The sequence below is a fragment of the Spodoptera frugiperda genome, chromosome 20, assembly GCF_023101765.2.
Source record: "Spodoptera frugiperda isolate SF20-4 chromosome 20, AGI-APGP_CSIRO_Sfru_2.0, whole genome shotgun sequence".
NCBI lineage: Eukaryota > Metazoa > Arthropoda > Insecta > Lepidoptera > Noctuidae > Spodoptera > Spodoptera frugiperda.
The window spans coordinates 8,263,441-8,286,935 of record NC_064231.1 but is presented as its reverse complement, the minus strand read 5'-3'; the positions used below and the strand labels follow the sequence as shown (position 1 = coordinate 8,286,935).

The following is a 23,495-nucleotide window of genomic DNA, read 5'->3' as shown; positions in this document are numbered from 1 at the left end:
TCACCTCTCACCTCCGACCGCGATAATATATTTTATTTGGGTTGTCGAAGTACCGTTGGGTGTTTAAATATTTATTGTGCAATAGTACTTAACATGAAGTTTGTAATTGTGTTTTGTTATGGGATAAGCCGGTAAAGGAGCAGACGGATCACCTGATGGTAAGCAATCGGCGCCACCCATAGACACTCGAAACACCAAAGGCGTTACAAGTGTGTTGCCGGCCTTTATGTGTCCTAAATCAAGTCCTAATTTTAGGATTGTTAGGTATTTAAATAAATTAATGTTGCTTTCAAAAATAGCAATAATTAAATAATAAAAACAGTATCTTTACAGAATTTCTCAAGGGATTGGAACCTATCTCAAGCTTTCTAAATTTTAATTCCGTTAAGAGGACTGAGTGAACACTACAAAAATTGTGTCAGAAAGTACCTACGCAAAATGAAACGATAAAATGCTTGCTTGCTACAATCAACATACCTACACAAATTTACAAATTATTATCATTAATTTATTGTGTTAAGTTAGTTACACTTCAATGTCAATAATGACTATTATACTCGTAGCATATAAGTATACAATTGCTATACATACATATACATAGACACTAATAAGGTACACAGCAGCTCCAACCACGACCAAGAAAGAAAACCAAAACTTTCCAGTATTGAAAAAAATTCAAGCAATATTTTCTTCACATCAATATTCCGTTCACGTACAACTTGGTGTGTCCGAATGATAATTTTCACACTACGAAGGCCTAAAAAGCAGTACATCCATCTTAATTATTCATGGCCAACGTATCGATCCCATCTTAGCCGCCATCTGCTAACTGGCGTCCCGTCTCCCAAGATCCCTTGGTAACTTTGTATAACATTATTTTGGCACTAGCTACTCCCGCGCGGTTTCATCTGCTCCTTAACTCCTATTGGTCATAGTGGACATTTTATTGCTTGTAGCCTTTCTAGATAAACGGCTGTCCAATATAGAAAATAATTGGGTTTTTTTTCTCAGTCAGAATTAAATTATTTTGTCTTTTTAATACAATTAAATATTAATCATTATGTTATCGGTTTACACACGTAAATATTTGATGAGGAACTCGACGTTTCCCGAAATGTCTCACGAAAGGTTCATTGATTTAATGATATAGATTTCATTTAATTTTCCCCATACAAAAGTATAATTTTCACATTTGGATAAAAGTATTAAATTATACTAGTTGATAAGTAATCAAATTCAATTACTATTCATTATTCAATTCGATCCAGTAATTCCGGCTATTAGCGCGTTCAAACAATGAAACAAACAAACAAACAAAGTTGAGTATTATAATATTTGGTTAGATTTAATCCAGTCTTGGCGGTTGTGGCTTATACAGGTATTATGTTTCCCTTTGTATTTTCTATCTAATTTCATATTGATCTAACAAACTCGGATTAGCTTATGCATTGTATCTTGAATAATAAATAAGACTAAACCTAATTTATATTTTGATGGAAAATTGTTTTGTTCTTCCATTTTCGTTACTACCTAAATTAGAAATTGTGAAATTATTTTCTATTATCACGCTACAGATAGACGATCAAATAATTTGTTTAAAGTAATTTACTACTAACTGCCGTACTCTTAATGATTACCTAAACTTTTCTTTAGTAACGATTTTGTTTCTAAAACAATTGCCAAGGACTGGGCAATTGTTAAGTCCCGGGTTAAGTAACCGTTAAATGACTCTGTCTATTCTACAAGATTGGGTATCTTCAAGTCCCAAATGAACAGGTTGCTCTTAGGTAGGCGTGCTCCATCGTCGGCCACATCATCGCTTACCATCAGGCGAGATGGTGGCCAAGCGCTATCCTATTAAGTATAAAAATAAAACTCTGGGTACGGCGGTTAGTTTTCACTCATAAAATGTAATCGCCAAATAATACCATTTAATTGGAACAAACATCCAGCCATTAAAATACTTTCCAGACCTTTCGACTTCATAAAACAGTAATAAATGTTACTCGCATTTATACTAAAGCCATCAATCAGTAACTCAAACAAAAATCTAATTTAATTACAATTTGAATCCAACGTAAGCCTCTTTGTTGTACAAATAGCTATATTTGTGAACAGCGAATTAATTGTGTACTATAACAGAAACTGTGTTGATATTATTTCGATCCTAACAACGTAATTACTACTCAGTCTCATTAAAATTGAATAATAGAGAACACATAAATGATCTAATAAAGAACGAATGGCCTGTGAAACTGAAACTTGGTGAAATATATTGGCTTTATTTAATCACTGCTTTGGAGGAACAAATTCCTCAATAAGGATAGATATTTTGTTATACTTTTTTGCTGGATAAAATATGGAGAAACCTTTTGTTAATATTGTCAGTATGTACATTAAATATATTATTATAAGATGAATAGTAAGTAACTGTATAATATTTTGTCTCTTATTTAATTTGACATAGTGTCCTGACTCAATAGAAGACCCAAAGTACGGACGGACAAACTATTAAACGATTTCTAAAGTTCTATGTTTTAGTATACAGAACACAACATGAACCTATGTTGTGTTACCTACATATATACATATAAAGTTGGTCAAACCTTTCTTTATATTTCTAGTGCTCATACCATCTTACTTGTTACTAATATTGTAAATGCGAAAGTTTTTGGGTCTGTGTGTATATCGTACCCCCAGTGGAAAAAAGGCATAAGACGAAAATGGTGATTTTTCAGTATGGCGAAAAAATTGAATTTATGGGCATATTTACTTTATTTTCAAACGAAGAAGAATTATTCTTGTATCAAAAAAAGGAGAAAAAAAAGTTGCACTGCGTGTTGTATTTAAGTTAGTACTAATGTTTAAAGTTTATTAATAATTGTAAAAAAAATATTATGCTATTTTTCAAAATGTAATGAAATACAGGATTCTGAGTATCAAAATGTATGCCAGACTTTGCCAGAAAAGAAAAAATATTTCAAAAAGTATGTTGTATTAAAGCAGTAATGAACTTGTAAATACAAACATTTATGCTAGTATAAGTAAGATTACTACATTATTTCCTTTATTACAATTATGTTTGAAATGTATTAGCAATACTTACCCCATTTTTCAATTTAGGGGCTTGCTAAGGTAACTTAAATAAACAAAGATAATTACTTATTCCATTATTATGTTAAAGAAAAGTTAGCTGCATATTAACACATATTACTTAGAGTTAATATTTATGACTAAAGGGAAAAAAAGGAAATGCATTTTTTGTGTTCATTATTTTTTTATTTCAGGCAAATTATAATTATAGTTTTGGCTACAATTAAAGTTCGTACTATCAACAATAAAATTTGACAGTAATAATTCAGCAATGTGGAGTTCGGTGAAGATTACTACCACTAATGACTTTTTTTAAATGCTTAACTAATCAGTAGATCATTTGTTAAGATTTGTAACAATTAACGAAATAACTTCTTTCTTGGCTCCGTACAACAAAATATTATGTTCTCTCAATAAAAATCTAAGATAACAAGCAAAAAAAAAACCTTCTTTAAGCAATAAATCAAAAAATTCTTGTTCCCTTCTACGTTATCTTCGTTCTACGAATTCCTTCATTACCAAACATTCTAGGCAATAATAATTATTAGTTTTATAATAATGATTAAAACATAACGTTAACTTATCATTTTTATTCTGTTTCGTGAATTGTTGGCTCATGGCGCAAGGGATAAAGCCCAACTTTTGGGTAAAATCTTTGCGTCCAACTCGACACTGGATTCCACCCCTTGTGTTAAAGATGTGCGCTCCGGAGTTGGCACCAGTTTTAACACGTCTTTTTCGGCTCTCTTACTTTTTAGGCGTAGTACCGAAATCCTGGAAGACGGCCTTGGTCCACCCGATCCCTAAAAAAGGCGATCGAACAAATCCGTCCAACTACAGACCGATAGCCATAACTTCCCTCTTCTCGAAAATAATGGAGTCCATTATTAACTGCCAGCTCTTGCGGTACCTAGAAGATCACCAACTACTCAATGACCGACAATACGGTTTTCGTAAAGGTCGGTCGGCTGGGGATCTTCTGGTTTACCTGACACACCGTTGGGCACAGGCGATCGAGTCTAAGGGGGAAGCGTTGGCAGTGAGCTTGGACGTGGCGAAAGCCTTCGACCGGGTTTGGCATAAAGCGCTTCTTTCGAAGCTTCCTTCCTATGGGCTGAGAAATTGTGCAAATGGGTCTCCTGTTTCCTTACAGACAGAAGCATTAAGGTCGTTGTCGACGGGGAATGCTCCGACTCTCTGTCTGTAAACGCAGGTGTCCCTCAAGGCTGCGTGCTATCACCTACCCTGTTCCTCCTCCATATCAATGATATGTTGCAAATCAGCGGCATTCATTGCTATGCGGATGACAGTACAGGTGATGCCTATTATACCGGCCGCGCTAACATTTCTCGGGAAAACGTCATCGAAAGCCGAAACAGACTTGTGTCAGAAATCGAGACTTCTTTGCAGAGAATCTCAGATTGGGGTGAACTTAATCTGGTCCAGTTTAACCCTACTAAGACACAGGTCTGCGTGTTTACCGCTAAGAAACTACCGTTGGTCGTCTCACCTCAGTTTCAAAGTACCCCTCTGACTGCCTCAGCCGGTATTGGAATACTTGGCATCAACATTTCGAGCGACGTCCAGTTCCGTGGTCATCTGGAGGATAAGGCTAAATTAGCCTCGAAAAAGCTTGGTGTGCTCAACAGATCGAGGCAGTATTTCACTCCAGCCCATCGCCTGCTTCTATATAAGGCGCAAGTTCGGCCCCATATGGAATACTGCTCTCATCTTTGGGCGGGGGTACCCCAGTACCAGCTTCATCCTCTGGACCGCGTTCAGCGGCGTGCGGTTCGGATTGTTGAGTGTCAGGAAGTTTCAAACCGACTTGACACTTTGGCAATGCGTAGAGATGTAGCTTCATTGTGCATTTTCTATCGCTTATACCACGGGGAGTGCTCTGAGGAATTGTTTGGTCTTATTCATTTATGCATTTCCATCCCCATCATATAGATGGTTGGCAGGCCACAACTGTACGCTTCTCGCGCAACTTTCTGCCTCGCACAGCAAAACTGTGGAATGAGCTGTCGTCGGCGGTATTTCCGAACCGATACGACCTTCAAACCTTCAAGAAAAGAGCATACTCCTTTTTAAAAAACAAAGGCCGGCATTCGATTCCCGGTCGGACAAACAAACAAACTTTACTAAACTGACTTGGGTCTGAGTGTACGTACCCCTTGCCAAATCCTTTACAGAATCCTTAGTTTAAGACCAGGTAATTAAAGTGATATGTCTGAGATTTTTAGATGTAAGTATATAAATATAACGCCTCGTTAGTTTAGTGGTATAAGTCCTGGGTTCAATTCCCGGGTTGAACAAACTTTGTGTCGGTTTTTTCAGACACAGATCGATTACTTTTATATAAATATACTAGCTTCCGCCCGCGGCTCCGCCCGCGTGGTACCTACTTACGGGGACAAAAAGTAGCTTATGTTACTCGTGGATAACGTAGCTTTCGAATGGTGAAAGAACTTTTAAAATCGGTCCTGTAGTTTCGGAGCCTATTTATTACAAACAAACAAACAAAACAATATTACCTCTCTATAATATTAGTATAGATTAAACAATAATACCTAGTTAACGATTTTGAAAGTATCATGTACCTAATATAAATATTTACAAATACACATTTTGTTATAACATCTATGGTATGTCTTTACAAATTAGAAATAAAATTACACGTTAGTAACAGAAATTAATTTTATAATAATAGACAGCGAATCATTCATATAGGTTCCCCTAGTTTGAGACCAGACGATTGCTGTAATTGTCTAGCGCACTTACATACTACTTGAACCACTAGCTGGCGGTAAGATAAAACATCGTGAGGAAACTGCACCTTCATTCATTCAGAATGTGTAACCACGATATTGTTTTGGTTCCGGTTACAAAGGTCGGACGACAGTCGCTCAATGTTATTGATTATACAGTAAACACGACGTCATTGTGGAATAATTTATTTTTAGCTTTTATAAGAATTAAATCTAAATGTACTTACCTATTAACTTCAAAATTCTTCTCGCCCTACTGTGCTGTGTCCGGTTATACATTTTCAGGTCACTTTACTTTAAAATAAGAAGAAAAACCACTCAATTGTTGTTGTTTTGTTTTCGCAAATGCATAAACGCAGCTATTACCTTGACCTAGAAACGGGCACTGACTGTCAAGCGGGTGGATACGCACCGCCCCCTCCCCCCTGCATCGACGTATTCACGCTTATGTTCCCGCTGTCTACTCCCGCGCCGCTGTATCAAATCTTACGTCCCGGTGCAATGAAAATATTCTAGTGGAAGAAAGAAGTAATAATTCTTATGTTACAGCCGTGCTGCAGTTTGTAGTCTTATGTTTCGACGTAAATGAAAGTTTTTAGTGGAAAAAAGCAGTAATTGTTATTATTGTAATTTATTTTAAGTTCATAAGAAGTAAACAGTCATACTGCTGTTTTTATTTTTAAGTTTATCTTTTTGGTTAAGTAAGCGCATTTAAGATAATTTCCTTACCTAGTTAATATAACGAATAAAAAGATAATCGTGTATACAAGACTAGTGATGTAAAAAAAGCAAACGCATTTAAATCATAATATTTGTTACTATTTATTTTCTACATTAAATTTTAGGTATAAACATATTATTAATTAATATGTCATTTTTTTTAATTTATTATTTGCGTTATATCACATAATCTACTAATCCTTAAGAAAAAAGTGATGGAATATAAATTCTCAAAACTATTTTCTTGAATTAATTCGTCAAATTAAACAAGAAAAATATGAAAAAAATATGTGCGTATGTATCTTTAAACGTACTTTTCAAATATGATAAAATCGATGATTCAATGTAAATTCACTTATGCCTATTTTCCACTGAGGGTACGATATTTGTTACTCAAATGCCAGAAAACGGCTGAGGGGATCGGAATAAAATGAAATAGGGTAGATAATAGTCTGGATAATACATAATTATGTTACTTTTTATCCCACGAGAAAGTGGTTATTACACGGAAAATTAAGGTTTAGTAAAAATAAAGGAAACCCAAGTAATAAAAATGATATTTACTACAATTTTACTAACCTAATGGCCACAACACACGAGTATCTACAAACTGCTCATCTATATCCCACTTTAGTTACCCACAAAAGCTGATAATTGTCGGGGGATATGTAAAAATGAAGTTGGAGTATATTGAAAGATCTAAAAGGGATCGTGTCGGTACGAGGCACGGTGGGAAGCCGATAGAACGACATCGCCGTAGCCCCCGGGACCCAGTGAACTCATAAACTTTTACACCCCCACCCTTACCGAGACGTTTTCAATAGAATTCTCGTATTTACTCCATAACGAAATTCATTAGTGAAATCCATATTTTACTTGTAAATTAATTAGTAATAGCAACCAAGGCTCGGAACCGGTTTAAAAAATACCGGTTAATACCGGTTTATATCGGTTTTCCTCCGAACTTTTCTTAAGAACGTGAACATTAAAGAACTTTATTTTAACCTAAATTAACCGGTTAATTCGACGAAGGGCATGTCGGTACACGCGTTGAAATATTATTATTGAAATAAGCTGAACAGCGCGCGGCGTTTCTTTGATGTGCGTCGTATTAACCGGTTTTTATTGCTCTAAACCGGTTAATCCGAAAAAACCTTTATGAAAATACTGTTCCAAATACCGGTTTAAAAAAACCGGTTTCGCGAACGAAACCCAATGTAAAGGTTTGGCGTACAAGTACATAATAACGGTTTGAAAATTTAACCGGTATCCGAGCCTTGATAGCAACATTGTTAATGTGCTAGTGTTTAAGTGTTAACGGGTTTTATTATAGATGTGCAAATAAGTATCTGCATTGTCGATTAGGGTGCTGTTTTCTATCTTGATTTGTATAAATTTAAAATAATTCCTCTTTAGTTAAAACGTATAATTTTGTGCACTTATTAGTTAAGCAAAAGGTTTAACACTATGTACGTATCTGACATTAAAATATGCTCTCAGAGTTTCATAAAACGTAGGTATAGTAGCGAAAGTGCTACAGCAATACATCAAAAAGGCAGTAAAACGCTGAAAAAGAAACCATGAGTTAATATAAAATACCACAAAAAAATATTTCTCACTCCTTGTAACTAAAATTCACGCCAAACACCGAAAAAAGTATACATTTCTTAAAAAAATAAAAATAATCCCATCAATTCCGGCGGGACCCAGATACGAGAAAATTCAACTAATCTCGTGAAAATGTGCGCGAAATTCCAAGAAAGATCAGTACATTATAATGATATCAAAAATCGCAAAATATGATCAGAGAAGGATCCTCCTATACTCCCCATTTCTCATACTAGCGTATCTTTTCGTAATTTTAATATAGTGGGCATATTAGTACACATTATTAGACGTTATTGGTGATACCTAAAATATAATGTTTTCTGCCCAGATGCCGAAATATTCCTCGGGGATGAATACCAGTACCTCTATGACGCAACCTTTCCAATCTTTTTTGCCCTTTTCGTGTTATTTTTATCCAGTTATTTTAATATTAGCCACCAAACTGGATTCTTTTAATGGACATCATGTAGGCTGGAGACGGTTGGTCCGTATTTTGAAAAGATCATGACGCAGAACTTAATTTATTTTGCATCTAAATACTTACTAAAAATTACCTTGAGTAAAAATTCGTGTCATGTCGTTTTGCTTTAATGAATTAAGATTACTTTAACAGACAAGACAATAATTATTAAAACTTAGTCTTAAACTGTTCGTACCCATGATGCGTATGATAGTCATTAAAAAATATGAAATTACATCGCCTATTAAGATTGATTTTTTTGTATCATGCTAATTTATATCATTAATTAATAAAGATTACCTAAAAACCAAGCAAACATTACAGGATCACAGTTTATCTATAAAAAATCTCCACTTTTCCGCAGATCAAAATAGATCAAGTTTTTTATTTCCTAGGACCTTGATTTTTATTAAATGTTCGTTTAGTTTTCATTACAATTTAATTATATAGGTACGTCCATTACCTTTACAGGTATTTTATTCAAGTAAGAATCTTATACTATGTAACTAAAACTGAAACGGAATATTATACTAAGTAAAACATGTGATATTTCTCAGTATTTCCACACGTAGGTGCAGCGTGTCATGTTGTTACAAGGTGCCGACGTTCCCGGACCCTGTACCGCTCTCGCCGCCATTAACAAATATTTGCTTCACATCTTCACCCCTTATTTATCTAGTTTCATACTTAAAGTAAATGTGTAAATAAGAAATGAAACTGCGATATCGTATATTTATGTACCTAAATATATTTCTGAGAACTTTTGGCGAGAATTTTCTGGCCACTTATCATTTTTAAAATGCATATGTATTAGTTACTCGTACGTTAACTTTACTATAAACTAACGTCCTGTTTTGTTATGAAGAACAAAAGTACAGTACTCACCAATAGGATTTCATTTATTTTTCTTTCTCTATAGACAGGGAAATCATACCTTTGGACACCTTAATATTATCACTAGTCCTTATAAAAAACTTGTTTCTTTTCTAAATTAATGATTATGTTTTTTGGCTTACTTACGTAATAATTTGGCGAGGAACTCGACTAGTTTCTTTCCCAAAAAATATCTTAAAAAAAATATGATTTTACCAAATTACTTAAAAGGTCTTCAGCCTTCCTGTGCCAACACCCGGTTGGGACACAGTATTTTAAACAAACAGGATTTTCCAAATAAATATCTGACGAAATACACGACTGGATGTAACTACACGTTTCCTGGATTGCGTCCAAAAGAAATTATTCAGGCTGTGTCCTAAAACTGTGGCCGTAAACGGCAATGGTGTTGCCACGTGTAACGATAGGGCAATAAAATGTAAGGGACGGGACAAGAGGCGACCTCTTGCGGGCATTGTGTACTTGTGTAGGCTTTTGTCGTCCTAAGTTCCCCATTATCCACTCATTTACCGAAACGTGTTGCACTAATTTTGATCTTCGGACTTTTATTACTAACTTTCCTCGTCGAAATTTTATTCGTTTGTTCTCATCGAAACGATCGTGTGAATTTCTTTCCAATATTCTCTGTTTTAGAACCGAATTGGTCTATTAAAAAGGTAATATCCTGGGATATCGGTAATAACGTTTTAGAATAAAGCGAGTATTATTTTATAAGTGGTAGTAGCTAGCTATAAAATGTTATTATATTACTCTTTTACACTTAAAAACCTATTCCAAGTAATAGAAACCACATTACGTTAATTTTCGATTCTATACCAATAGCGTCTCTTTCACAAAATATAAGTAGTAATATTATCAGTTATATTATTGGAAAACACATTACGATAATATAAAGAAGTACCTACGTGTAGAAAGTATGAGAAGTTTCGATAACAATGTGTTGATATTACATATACTACGAGAAATTATCAGGAACAACAGCTACGAAGAATTCTCAGGAATAAACATACACAATAAAGAAAATTTGCTTTCTAAAGTCAAGATACACAAAAATGCAAGATTTTTAAAAATTGCTTAATGATAGTGATTATCCATCCACTATTATCCATTTTTGGACCTAATATGCACTCGATTGTCATTCATCCAGCCTAACCTAACACAAGCCACAATGAGAAGATTCAAAACCAAAATATAGTTTGCAGAATATGTAGATAAGGATCGAATCCTAAAACATCAGCAAACTACTAACAAAACTAATCCTTAAACAAAATCCACGTGGCTTCTAGAATTAAACCATTTTTCTTTCAAAAAAATCAATAGTCTAAACATCTCCAGACTACCAAGTACCTAACTAGGGCATTAGATTCAATTAAAGTACACGGCAAGTTTCCAGTAATTAGGTTAAGAGACGCGATAGTGTTCATGAATACACAATGCCTTTGTTAGAACATTCATATGTTTCTAGCTGTTTTATTAATGGTTATAGGTTCTCCCTACGGTTTTACTTGAATACGTAGTTTTTAAATGTTGTTACAGTCTTCCTGGAAAGTATTAAGTTTATGTTAAGAAAGTATGTTAACAAAATAAACGAGTGTACTGTCAAAAATTAGACACAACTTCGTAATTAACTCTGTAGCAAAAGATAAAGGACCTTGAGACTTTGATAAAGAGCTTAAAAACCTGTGAACGTAACCACTTAACCAACATAACAGTCTAGAATTTATATTCACAACAACAAAACACGTACACATTACACGAAGTAAACATACACTACCACGGAACGTAGAATACATTACCGTACCTACCTAAATGATCCCTGAGAGAATTTATTCATTCTGATTTCCTGGAAACAGGGACTGATCAGTAATTATGCCCTTAAAGCGAAACAAACAGCAATTACTGGCTGTGTGCTCAGTCAAAATGATTTGTTATTAGGCAAGTTTGTCGAACAATATTTGATAACTAAATTGATTGCACTCCAGAACTTTCCACGAATGGTTTGATGGAAATAGCCAGTATTATTAAATACAGATTACGATTGCGCTATTCTGTGTTTAATAACAGATTTTCAGTTTTACGTGGATACGTAAAATATGGAAGATTTATTGTGGAATCAGAACGCCTGTTGCCTGTGTTTTTCCTATGGAGAACATGACTCTACAGTAATCCGAAATGGACACACGATTTATACTGATTTTGTTATTAACCTCATAAAATAATTAGAGAGTACAATGTCATCAAGTAAAAACAACATTTAAAACGTAATATTTTTCCTTTCTTAGAATACGAAATGTTGCAATAGTTCTAACAAACCCTGGCTAGACGAATTAAATAGTAAAATAATGCAGTAATAGAACGACTCAACCCTCTATTTCCATTCTTAACCGCTAACAGTATCGTAAATAACTCGATTAATGTTTCAAATCGATGCAAAATAGGGATCGACATGCAACGGGTATCGATCGTAACCTTTTCAAATAGAAACATGTGCCGATAGATACGTATTACTCGATACAAAGTGTAACACACGCAAGTGCCAAGTTTACGACGAAACGGAACTAAACGCGGCCATGTTATGTCTCTAACACTATTCTTGTACATCAAAATACTCAATAATCGTAAAATTTGGCAATGAAACACATGATTCTCTCGAAAATCACGTTGAAATTTTGATAAGATATTTTTACATACATACATAACCTCACGCCTGTCTGTCATGGGGTAGCAGAGACAATGGAACGCCAATTGCTACGAATCTTACATACGTATTTTGCTTCATCAACTGTCATCAGTCTTTTCATGCATGCTCGTCGTTTAAGGGTACTTTTAGTTCAATAAGATATTTCACCTAGGCTTGTTCAAATACTGAGCACGATGTTGATTTTCGAGGACAATATGATTTTAGTATTCTTAAGTGCCATTTAAATAGAACTTGGAATAGTACTAACCAATTTTAACAGAGTGCCAATTAAAACTCATTTAGTATTCAATTTCTAACTAACTAAAAGTTAGTGTACCATTAAGTCTTTGACTGCCAATAGAAAACTGTTGAAGACAAATCCTCCGCTAACGTCGGTCACCAGTGACCACCACGGCGTTCAATGTGTTAATACTTTTTTACCCTTTCTGGGAATGAAAAACGTGCCTGTATTATGTTCATCATAAGCCTGAAAAACAACGAAATGATATGAATATATGTTCACGTTGGAAGCCTAGCTCATTTTCAAAACTATCTGCGAAAATGGAACAAAAATATACAAACCAGTTTTATCTTTTAACGTTTTTACATAGCAAAAGAGATCGTAACACAGAGTTTTTTGTGAAAATACCGAAATTGTTTGTTTAGACCACGATATTAAACCTGTTTCAAACTACTACGTTTGTTTTGATAGGATAAAATCACGTGTGTGAATATAAGAGGTAGACACAGTCTAGTTTATTACTTGTTTTAAAACACTAGTTTAAATATAACCGCCATACTCACACTTACATTTTTGTTACTTAATCCAGTCCGTAGTAATTGTTTTCGGTACAAAATCATTACACAGTTCAAGTAATAATGAAATGTCTCTAAGTGCAACAGTTAATCTCAAAATATATCATTTACAATTTGAAATCTCTAGCTGACTATTATACAGCTGCGAAACACAGGAGCTGCGGACTACCTAGCGGGTTTACCGGGGCTCCGGCTCGAAAAGCAGGAGTAGGAACGGTGTGATTTTTAGTCAGTAAGAGTCTGACACCCCTCTCGCCTCGTCCAAGGAGAAGTAATTGGATGATATTCCCCACTCAAAAAAAAACCTGATATTATTTTGCTGATTTAATCATGCAAACAATTGATAAACAAAATAGTCGTTCATCCAAGAGCTTAGTAGCAACTATAGAACTAAAGTAATAAACACGATTGTATTAGTGGTAAGATTAATTTGAGCTTGAATAGTAGCTAAGTAGGTAGGTTCATTGTTCACAAAGACGGCAGCGAAGCCGAGATAAGGTTCTCGGATTGAGGAGACTCGTCGTAATCTCAGACTCAAATCTAGCAGAAGACCGAGATTACGCTGTAGTGCAGCGCCTTAATCTTAAATATTACTACCAACTGCCTTCTCAAATTACAACTCTAATGTGGTGACGAAAAAGCACATCTATACATATAATAAAATCGTAGAAAAGTGCTGTCTGTACATTGAAAATAAAAATAAAAAAAATAGCAGGGGTTATTGTTATGTCGATGTCGAACCCAAAAATGTAATTAACTTTTTTTTTGTCTGTTTGTCTGTTTGTCTGTTTGTCTGTTTGTCTGTTTGTCTGTTTGTCTGTTTGTCTGTTTGTCTGTTTGTCTGTTTGTCTGTTTGTCTGTTTGTCTGTTCGTCTGTGCGCGCTAATCTCAGAAACGGCTGATCCGAGTTGGATGCGGTTTTCACGAATATATTGTGGGATGCTTAAATTTACATTTAGTGTTTGTTTCATGTCAATCGGTTCATCTATACATATAATAAAATCGTAGAAAAGTGCTGTCTGTACATTGAAAATAAAAATAAAAAAAATAGCAGGGGTTATTGTTATGTCGATGTCGAACCCAAAAATGTAATTAACTTTTTTTTTGTCTGTTTGTCTGTTTGTCTGTTTGTCTGTTTGTCTGTTTGTCTGTTTGTCTGTTTGTCTGTTTGTCTGTTTGTCTGTTTGTCTGTTCGTCTGTGCGCGCTAATCTCAGAAACGGCTGATCCGAGTTGGATGCGGTTTTCACGAATATATTGTGGGATGCTTAAATTTACATTTAGTGTTTGTTTCATGTCAATCGGTTCATAAATAAAAAAGTTATGTCAAATTAAAGAATCACGTCGAACATTCTATGCTTATACCATTAATCTCCGCAACTATTTGACGGATTTGGTTGAAATTTGGTACAGATATAGTTTAGAACCTTAGAAAGGACATAGATATATTTTTATTTCAAAAATCAAAAAATAAAATAAAAATAAAATAAAAATAAAATAAAATAAAATAAAATAAAATAAAATAAAATAAAATAAAATAAAATAAAATAAAATAAAATAAAATAAAATAAAATAAAATAAAATAAAATAAAATAAAATAAAATAAAATAAAATAAAATAAAATAAAATAAAATAAAATAAAATAAAATAAAATAAAATAAAATAAAATAAAATAAAAATAAAATAAAAATAAAAATAAAAATAAAAATAAAAATAAAAATAAAAATAAAAATAAAAATAAAAATAAAAATAAAAATAAAAATAAAAATAAAAATAAAAATAAAAATAAAAATAAAAATAAAAATAAAAATAAAAATAAAAATAAAAATAAAAATAAAAATAAAAATAAAAATAAAAATAAAAATAAAAATAAAAATAAAAATAAAAATAAAAATAAAATAAAAATAAAAATAAAAATAAAATAAAATAAAAATAAAATAAAATAAAATAAAATAAAATAAAAATAAAATAAAAATAAAATAAAAATAAAATAAATATAAAATAAAAATAAAATAAAAATAAAATAAAAATAAAATAAAAATAAAATAAAAATAAAATAAAAATAAAATAAAAATAAAATAAAAATAAAATAAAAATAAAATAAAAATAAAATAAAAATAAAATAAAAATAAAATAAAAATAAAATAAAAATAAAATAAAAGTAAAATAAAAATAAAATAAAAATAAAATAAAATAAAAATAAAATAAAAATAAAATAAAAATAAAATAAAAATAAAATAAAAATAAAATAAAAATAAAATAAAAATAAAATAAAAATAAAATAAAAATAAAATAAAATAAAAATAAAATAAAAATAAAATAAAAATAAAAATAAAATAAAAAATAAATTTATTCCGGACATACAGCATGTCGGGCTGTTCCTATACTCCGTAGATAGATGGCGTTGATCGCACAATGGTGTAATTACAATCGTTCAGTTCATGTTATTGTTTTAATTCATTGGAAATTTGTTTTTACAAAATAGTAAAAAGCAATGAAAAATATAACATAATACAACTTTTAGTACAAAGAAAACGCTCTAACGGAGTATAGATAATTCTATGTCGATCGTTACACGACTTCGGTTCATGTTATTGTTTTAATTCATCGAAAAAAAGTTAACAAATAGTAAAAAGGTATGAAAAAAATTATATCAATATAATTAAACTTTTAGTACAAAGAAAATGCCCGAACGGAGTATAAATAAATAATCCAAGTTGTCTTTATCCTCGATAGATGGCGTTGGGAAAATAGATTGCGCTATGGTTTTGTTACAATTATTTGGTTGGGTATCGGCCGAGCGCTTCGGTACTATTGTAGAAAATGTGTATTATATTATCAGTCGTATGATTATTTGTCTGTAGTGGTCCTGCTGTTTCGTATATTCTAAATTGGTTTCGTTGTATTTGTCAATTAATAAGTTTATTTGTTGGGTTTTCCTGGTTTTCTGGTTAAACTTTTTAACGTAGGTTTAGTTTGATATCGATTATTAGTAGTTACTGTAGTTAGTTTTTTTAATAAAATTGTAAGTCTAATTTATAAATTAATTAGATTAGATTTAAGTCGTTTCTTTTAAATTATTTAGTTTAAGCTTGGTTATTATAGCATAAAGGATAGGTTCTAATATAATTTCTTTTTTAATTGTTATAAATTCGTAATTCGTAGCTTTCTTTAGTTTTAAGTTAGTTTTCATCTTAAGTTCGGAAAGATTATAATATTTCTTTAGTTAAAGTCCGTTTTTAAACTATTTTTTCAATGCCCTAAGTGAGTATACATCTATTAAAATCAAACGCAGAGCTCATTATGTTGATTTTTGAAGAGTTCCCTGGAATATCTTCCACATCTCATTTTTGAAGAGATCCCGCGAGATCGGGAACTATGTGGTTAAAACCAAAAATTTGCCGGAAGTCACTATTCCACGCGAACGAAGTCGCGGGCAAAAGCTAGTTTTTGAATAATTTTACATTTCACTCTTGCAATTAAAGGTCCTAAATCGGTGAACCTGTTCGCCTTATAACATCTGTTACCAAGGTGCGGATAGAATAAAAAATAAGTTTCATTCTGAACGGAAACCGACACCAATTGTGAAGTAATTCTTTGTGACGTTACGGTTACCTTTACAGAAGATTTGTGTCACTTTAACCCATTACACAGATTTTTTATTATAATAATAGTTCGTTTTTCTGTAGTCGTGGTTCTATTGTGGTTTATAGTATTTTAATGTTTTTTTGACTATCAATTGTAATACTCGTAGTAAAGTAATAGTAATGAACTTAATATACATAAGTAATGCATTTTATGTTCATTACATTACATTTGTTTAAAATTAGACACAACGTTATAAGCTTTTAGTTAAAATTGTACCAGTCTAGTAAATAAACTGCACTCCACAACGAAGTCCAACGTCACAAAGTCAACAAGAAAATGTAGACAAAAGAAAGCATGTAATGAGTTAAGATTTTTGTAAAAATATGTGACGCGGTGTTACCCTGTATGTAGGGTAGGTAAACGTTGCCGCTGCGCCGCGGCGCCGGGCGTATCGACCGCCGCCTGTTGAATGCCGACAACCCCCTTTGCCACCCTCAACCAACCAAGACCTTAACGCCCCTTCCACTTTTCACGTGCTTAAAATAGAGGCGTGCAATGTCGATATTTCAAACATTAGCCTGTCACAGGACACTAAGCATAAATAATTCAACACAGAGAACATTAAACACAAGCGGACTGAATCCCTTTGTACGTTTGCACACGGTTTTATTTATACGAACGAATATAATTAAGGGTCCAGAAGGATTCTCTTACAAACAATATGTTTGATAGAGCTATAAGGTTATAAAGTTCGAGTAATAGCGACCTTTTGTTTGCTTAGGCTTCGAAGTTGGGCTACCTTATAGAAACAAATGCCTTAGGTAATACCTGTTCAAATAAAGTCTTCTGTAGTTTGACCAAAGTTTGTGTGTGCAACGTAAGTGTTACCATGTAATGGGCACTTTAGTTCTGAATTTAGATGAGTCTACAAATGAGAAGGTATCCAAAGTTGTAATGTTAATACAAATTGATTTAATAACAGCTTCGCGTAGTGATTTGAATTAATAGTTTCAAAGTTTGTCTTGGGAACTTTATAATTAATTCAACTATTGAAGGATTCTGGACGGAAAGAATAATAACTGAGGAATAGGAATGTTGTATTAGCTTAATTTTGTAATAATCTCTTGGCTGTTCGGTAATAGGGTCAACTCCCGTTATATGAGACTCATCGCCTAACTAGTTAAAAGTTGTTGGATGTTATGTAATATTTTTCTGTCCACCTCTGCCTACTCCTTCGTGGATTAAAAGGTGTTATGTAGCATACCTACATGTAGTTTTATACTTAAGCAAAAACATTTTTTAATAGAACTACGTAAAGAATAAATTACTAATTATATCGAGAACGTTTTTTTGTTTAATATGACCGTGGTAAAATAAAGTATAAATACATGTAAAACCACACAATAAACATACCACTTAAGAACTATAACTTCTTCAACAACAACAACAACAACAACCCTTAAATTCCAAACCCCCAAAAGGCCGGTCACGTACTTGTAACACCTCTGATGTATTGGGTATCCAAAGCCGGCGGCGATTGCTTACCATCAGGTGATCCGACTGCTCGTTTACAGGCTTATACCATAAAAAAACCTAAATCACCTCAGCCATTACAAAATCTAAGCAAAACACAAAAATATCTTACCTAGTTATAAAATTCACAAACATAATAAAATTAAAGTGCCTACGTACACAAAACGTTATAATTGAAACGGGCCATTAAAAATTCATCGTTGTCTAATGTCTAGATACAGTAATTTACTACAGTTTATTAAAGGGAATAAAGCGAACTAAAATAATATAGCTGAACAGCAAAACTGGGCTGAAAGATTAATGGACCAAAATGTACGTCTGTAATAACCGCTTAAAGCCTTTTCTTTGTCTTGAATTAATAAGTTAGTGTCAAATGGGCCCAAACACTTTAGTCCAACGGCTATTGAATATTATTCATTTATTTAACCTAGTTTAAATAGTGTCTAGATTAGTATTTAAATAGTATTATACCTAAATGCTAATTTGGTGTTATACCCATTAGTGTTGTTAATTAGGATTTAATATTTTGCTTTGAAATTCAAATTACAAGACTAGTGAAGCATCTACTTTTTTTTAAAGAACGTTACCCCATACCAGGATTTTTTCCTGTGTCGCGAGTGCATTTACAAACATACAATTACACATTATACCTACATGACACATAGACGAGAATCAAACCCGGTACTTTTTACACGACAATTGTCTATCCACCGCATTAACCGTGCAGTTTTATCCTTTATTCACAAATACCTACTATATTACATTATATAATACAAAATTAAATTAGAATTACACAGAAAAGCGAAATATTTTGTGTTTAACCTTTGCATAATATGTAGAACAGTCTTAATTTTAAACCACAGTAACGACATCTATGAACTCGTACATGAATCTCTACAGCCAGTTAACAGCTCTTGGCACTAGCTTTAAACATTGAGTTTAGAACAGCGCCATCTGTTGGATTTTTCCACAAGTAAATGAAAACTAAGTCTCATGTTTCAGCGGGAGAAAACTGTGAGCTATTGAGATTTATGATGTTTTCGTTAGATGGCATTTAGATCAAAATAATGAACTTCTATCTATAAGTTTGAAAAATGTATAGATGGAACTTCTATACGAAATTCACCAGGCCTTTATATTTTTGGTAGAATAGTTATTTAGTACCATTTGTCCGTAAAATGACATTAAATTCGAATATTATTATTCTACGTAAAGTCACTCAGTACAAGATGTTTTCATATAATTGAATACGTTTACGTTAAACACATAAACATACGAATGAATAAATAATGCATATCCTTGTCTGACACGCATAACAAGGGCAAAAAAATAATATGTTCTTATGGTTTCATCCTCAAATATTCTCGACTCCCCCCTAAGGTCCCCACTCAACGTCACTCAAAGGGAAGTTGTCAAAAATGTACTCGAATCAAGAAAATAATTCGAAAGAAAAAGATGAATAAAAACGAAAGAACAAACAAACGATTGCTTTTGTGTATTTCTTTTTTTTACTGTTTTCAACAATTCTAGGTTAATGATTTCTTTATTTTTGTAACCTAAATATCAACATTTTTATAACAAGACATACTTTCATCTTTACTTTAATTCACACAGTTTTATAACAAGACTGTATCGTCTACTGACTTTAATTAATGCATAAATAAAAATACATTCAAAACATTATGTTTAAGTGAGTGAGTGAGTCGTGGTGGCCCAGAGGTCTAAGACTTCTTACATATGAGGTCTTGAGTTCGAAAGCTACCAGCGCCAAGTACCAAAGTGACGTTGTCCCAATCATACGTACTTTCTAAGATTATTTAGACGCCACTGACAAACTATGAAAGAAAACATCGTGAGGAAACTTGGACTTATAATTTCTCTTTTTAAGTACATAATTATGTAGAGAACATAAATCAAAGTATATTAATCATTGAATAATCAACTTTATATCCACTTAATGGAATAAGAATAAAATTAAATGCAACTAGCGTATTCATAAGGTTTATTTTCAGCTGTCCTTGAAATGTCTTCAGCAACAAAACACTACAAATTATAAAGCTAAGTTAATTACGAATCTATCAGTTTCAATATATTAAAGCGGTACTGTGTAATAGTTAATTTAATATGAACTTTAACCTAACCTTACTCCTTTCCCTTTAAATGAATAATATATAGTCAAAGAAGTTAACTAGCTTTATGCATTAGATAATATTATTTTCTTATAAGAAACCTTGCAAAATTAATTAAAACCGGTACTAATACTGGTATGCATAATTATATGTGTTATAGTATAACATTTATTTTTTTGATGAGACAATAATAACAAATGTACAAAATAATTATCATGCGTAGCATCTACTACGACGACTACGACTGCGTAGCCGTAGCCGACGTAGCCTTGGTGGGCTACATGTGCTACGAGACGTGTACAGTAAAGAGTTCCTTAGTACCTCATTTAACTGTGACACGTGTATCATTCTAGTTTGAATTCAGTTTCAATAGTTCATGAACATTTATCATATACACGTGTAGAAAAGATAACTATGTATATTATGTATGCACCGATTATCGCACGTACATTCTTTTGCACAAGTTTTTTTTCTTTAGCAATATGAGAGATAAGAAAAGAAAAAAGTTACACAGAACAGTATTAAAGAACTTCAATTACATCATAAAATTTCTTACACAACTTTGGAGTTGGAAGGACTTAGGTCTATTGTTACCAATATACTTATAAAAAACTGTAAGTATGCGATGAAACGACGTTCATTAGGGACAGTCCAGATAGGAAATATTTCTGAAGAATTTCGAGAAAACTGCCTTGCAATTAAGTCCTTGGTCTAGATTTCTAGATTTTTGGTGGCGACCGCAGACTGGAAAACGTAACGTGGGCAGAACTACAACTAGGTGGACTGACGATATTGTCAGAGTCACGGGGAGCCATTGGATGTAGGTGGCGGTTTATAGTTCTACGTGGAGGCCTCAGGGGAAGGCTTTTGTTCGACAGTTGACGCCTTCCAGCTGATGATGATGCTGATGGTGGTTAATTCGTCTGACATTAAAAATCTTCAATCTTGCAAGTAAAAAAATGTGTTTCCAAGTTACAATTTGCAGTTTCTTACTGAAATTAACTTTGCATCATACTGAAATTGTTGCGAGCACTGGACTTAAAACATTCCAATTAAAAAATAAAATATTCCACTTTTTTACATTTGTAATGTGTTTGATGCAAATTGCAATTTTTCTATTTATATTTATGTGAATTTAAAATATTCAACACCATCAATCACAAACGACATAGAATATGTCAAAGAAGGTACAAAACACTAATGTCTTCTCACTCTACCTTCACAGGAATGACAAGGACGGAGAATGGACTTCAGATCCATTTCGCTGCGATATCTATCGTGTAACGTTCACATGACGTTTTACTTGTGTGATTTGCACTTGAGAGCCGAGACATCGTTCTAAAGAGGAAGGTCGTGAAGATTTCAAAGCTTCGTAACTTTAACATGACTATGCTGATACGCTAATCTGACAGCTGCTATATACTATATCTTGTTTCAGTTCGTATAGAACTAACTATATTGTATATTATTAACTAGCATCTGCCATTGACTTCACCAGTATTCCCGTAGGATAAAAAGTAGCCTATGTGTAATTTCAGACCATAAAACTAAAAAAATAAGAATGAAAATATTTTTTAGATCGAAGTTTCATTTTGTTTGTTTTTCTCTTATTTTAAGTAACCCCTGTAAATTTTAACATATGAAAAAAAATAATTAACACATTGAATGCCGTGGTGGTCACCGGTGATCGATGTTAGCGGAGGATTTGCCTTCAACAGTTTTCTATTAGCAGTCAAAGACTTAAGAGACCTTGAGAATTATCTTATAGTTTAGATATCATTGAGAATATCTAAAAACAACTATAATAATATATGTATAGTTTAATAATAAACGGACAGCAAATTCCTATGCACGTTCCATTTCCCCCGATAGCGCAATATTAGAATTTATCTTTAGGACTCCAAAACAAAAAGGAAAAAAAAACTCAAAAATATTGCAGTGTCCTAAATAAAGTATGTAGACTGCAAATTAAATTTGCATAATTATCTATCAATAGTAAAACAGAATTTTTTTTCATGATAGTAAAAAAAACCTTGCTCTTTTTTTCCAGGGCTGGATCCAGAAAATGCAATGTTGATTTTAAATTAGTGCTAAAATCTACGGTTAAAATTCTAAACTAACACAGTCACAACTTTATAATGGAGTATACAAAAATCACATAACGAATTCATTAAGCAGTATGATAAATATTTAATCGTAGGTATATTATGTGGTTATTTTCAGACAAATAGTCAAGATATTAGTTTTTTTCGTATTTTAAATACATCTCTGATGTTACCAGTATTTAATTACGAATAAATAGTGGAAATTCGGTTAAACTATTACAGTTGAACAGTTAAAATATCAGTAAACATTACCAAAACAAACATTTTAAATTTCAAAATGAAACTTTTTTATTTTCTTTCCATTTTATGTTGTTTTGCAATGTTTTTTGCTAGCACTAAAGCCGCTGGTAAGTTTATTTTTCTACCTAAATAATATTTTAGAATTTAGACTAGGTTTTATTATGTAATCAAAAGCCGGTGAAAGTCCAACGTGTAACTATCATATGTTTTCTTTTACTGCTAATCCATCCAAAGGTTGTCTGTAAGAGATCGCTTTTTAGTGATAAAACCGCCCATTGTACTATCAATTTCTGAATGTTTGTCCTTTGTGTTTTTATGGTGCACAATAAAGAGTTTCTATCACTTTACATGAAAGAATTTGCTACAATCTCCGTGCTTGGAAAACGGGTTGAAGATCGCAGTTTAAATGGTTTAGATTTATCAGAGAGCTCTGTTCTCTGATCTTTGTTGATGTTTACTAGTAATATCTTACTCCACTCTTACGACACCTGCTAGACAAGTAGTAGAAATATTACTCTGTTATCTCCACACGTTATTAAAAATATATATATTTTTTTGTAGATCGTCAAAGATGCCTGCTGTCTGTGGCCCAGGATAACAGCTGCAACACTACTGTGGAAGCGTAAGTTGTGAAAACTACCATATTCTTGACATAATAATATTTTTCTAATTTGTTTTTTTACATTTTGCCTACACTAAAAATGTCTTCTGTATCGTGGGTGCACCTACAAACATACAACTACACATACACAATATGACACCCAGACCCAGAACAATAATTTGTGGACCACACAGTGTTGTTCCGTGCGGGAATTGAACCCGCGACATGTTGCAAGCAATATTGCCCAGTCACTGCGCCA

The 23,495-nt window shown here is 32.7% G+C and overlaps 1 protein-coding gene and 1 long non-coding RNA gene across 3 annotated transcripts in view; one reads left to right on the top strand and one right to left on the bottom strand.

The window, feature by feature from the left end:
• LOC118280701 (cAMP-specific 3',5'-cyclic phosphodiesterase) overlaps window positions 1–23,495 on the bottom strand; it is a 548,393-nt gene that overhangs the window by 423,646 nt on the left and 101,252 nt on the right. The window lies entirely within an intron of this gene.
• Window positions 1–23,495, top strand: part of LOC126911937 (uncharacterized) — a 257,179-nt gene that overhangs the window by 151,606 nt on the left and 82,078 nt on the right. The window lies entirely within an intron of this gene.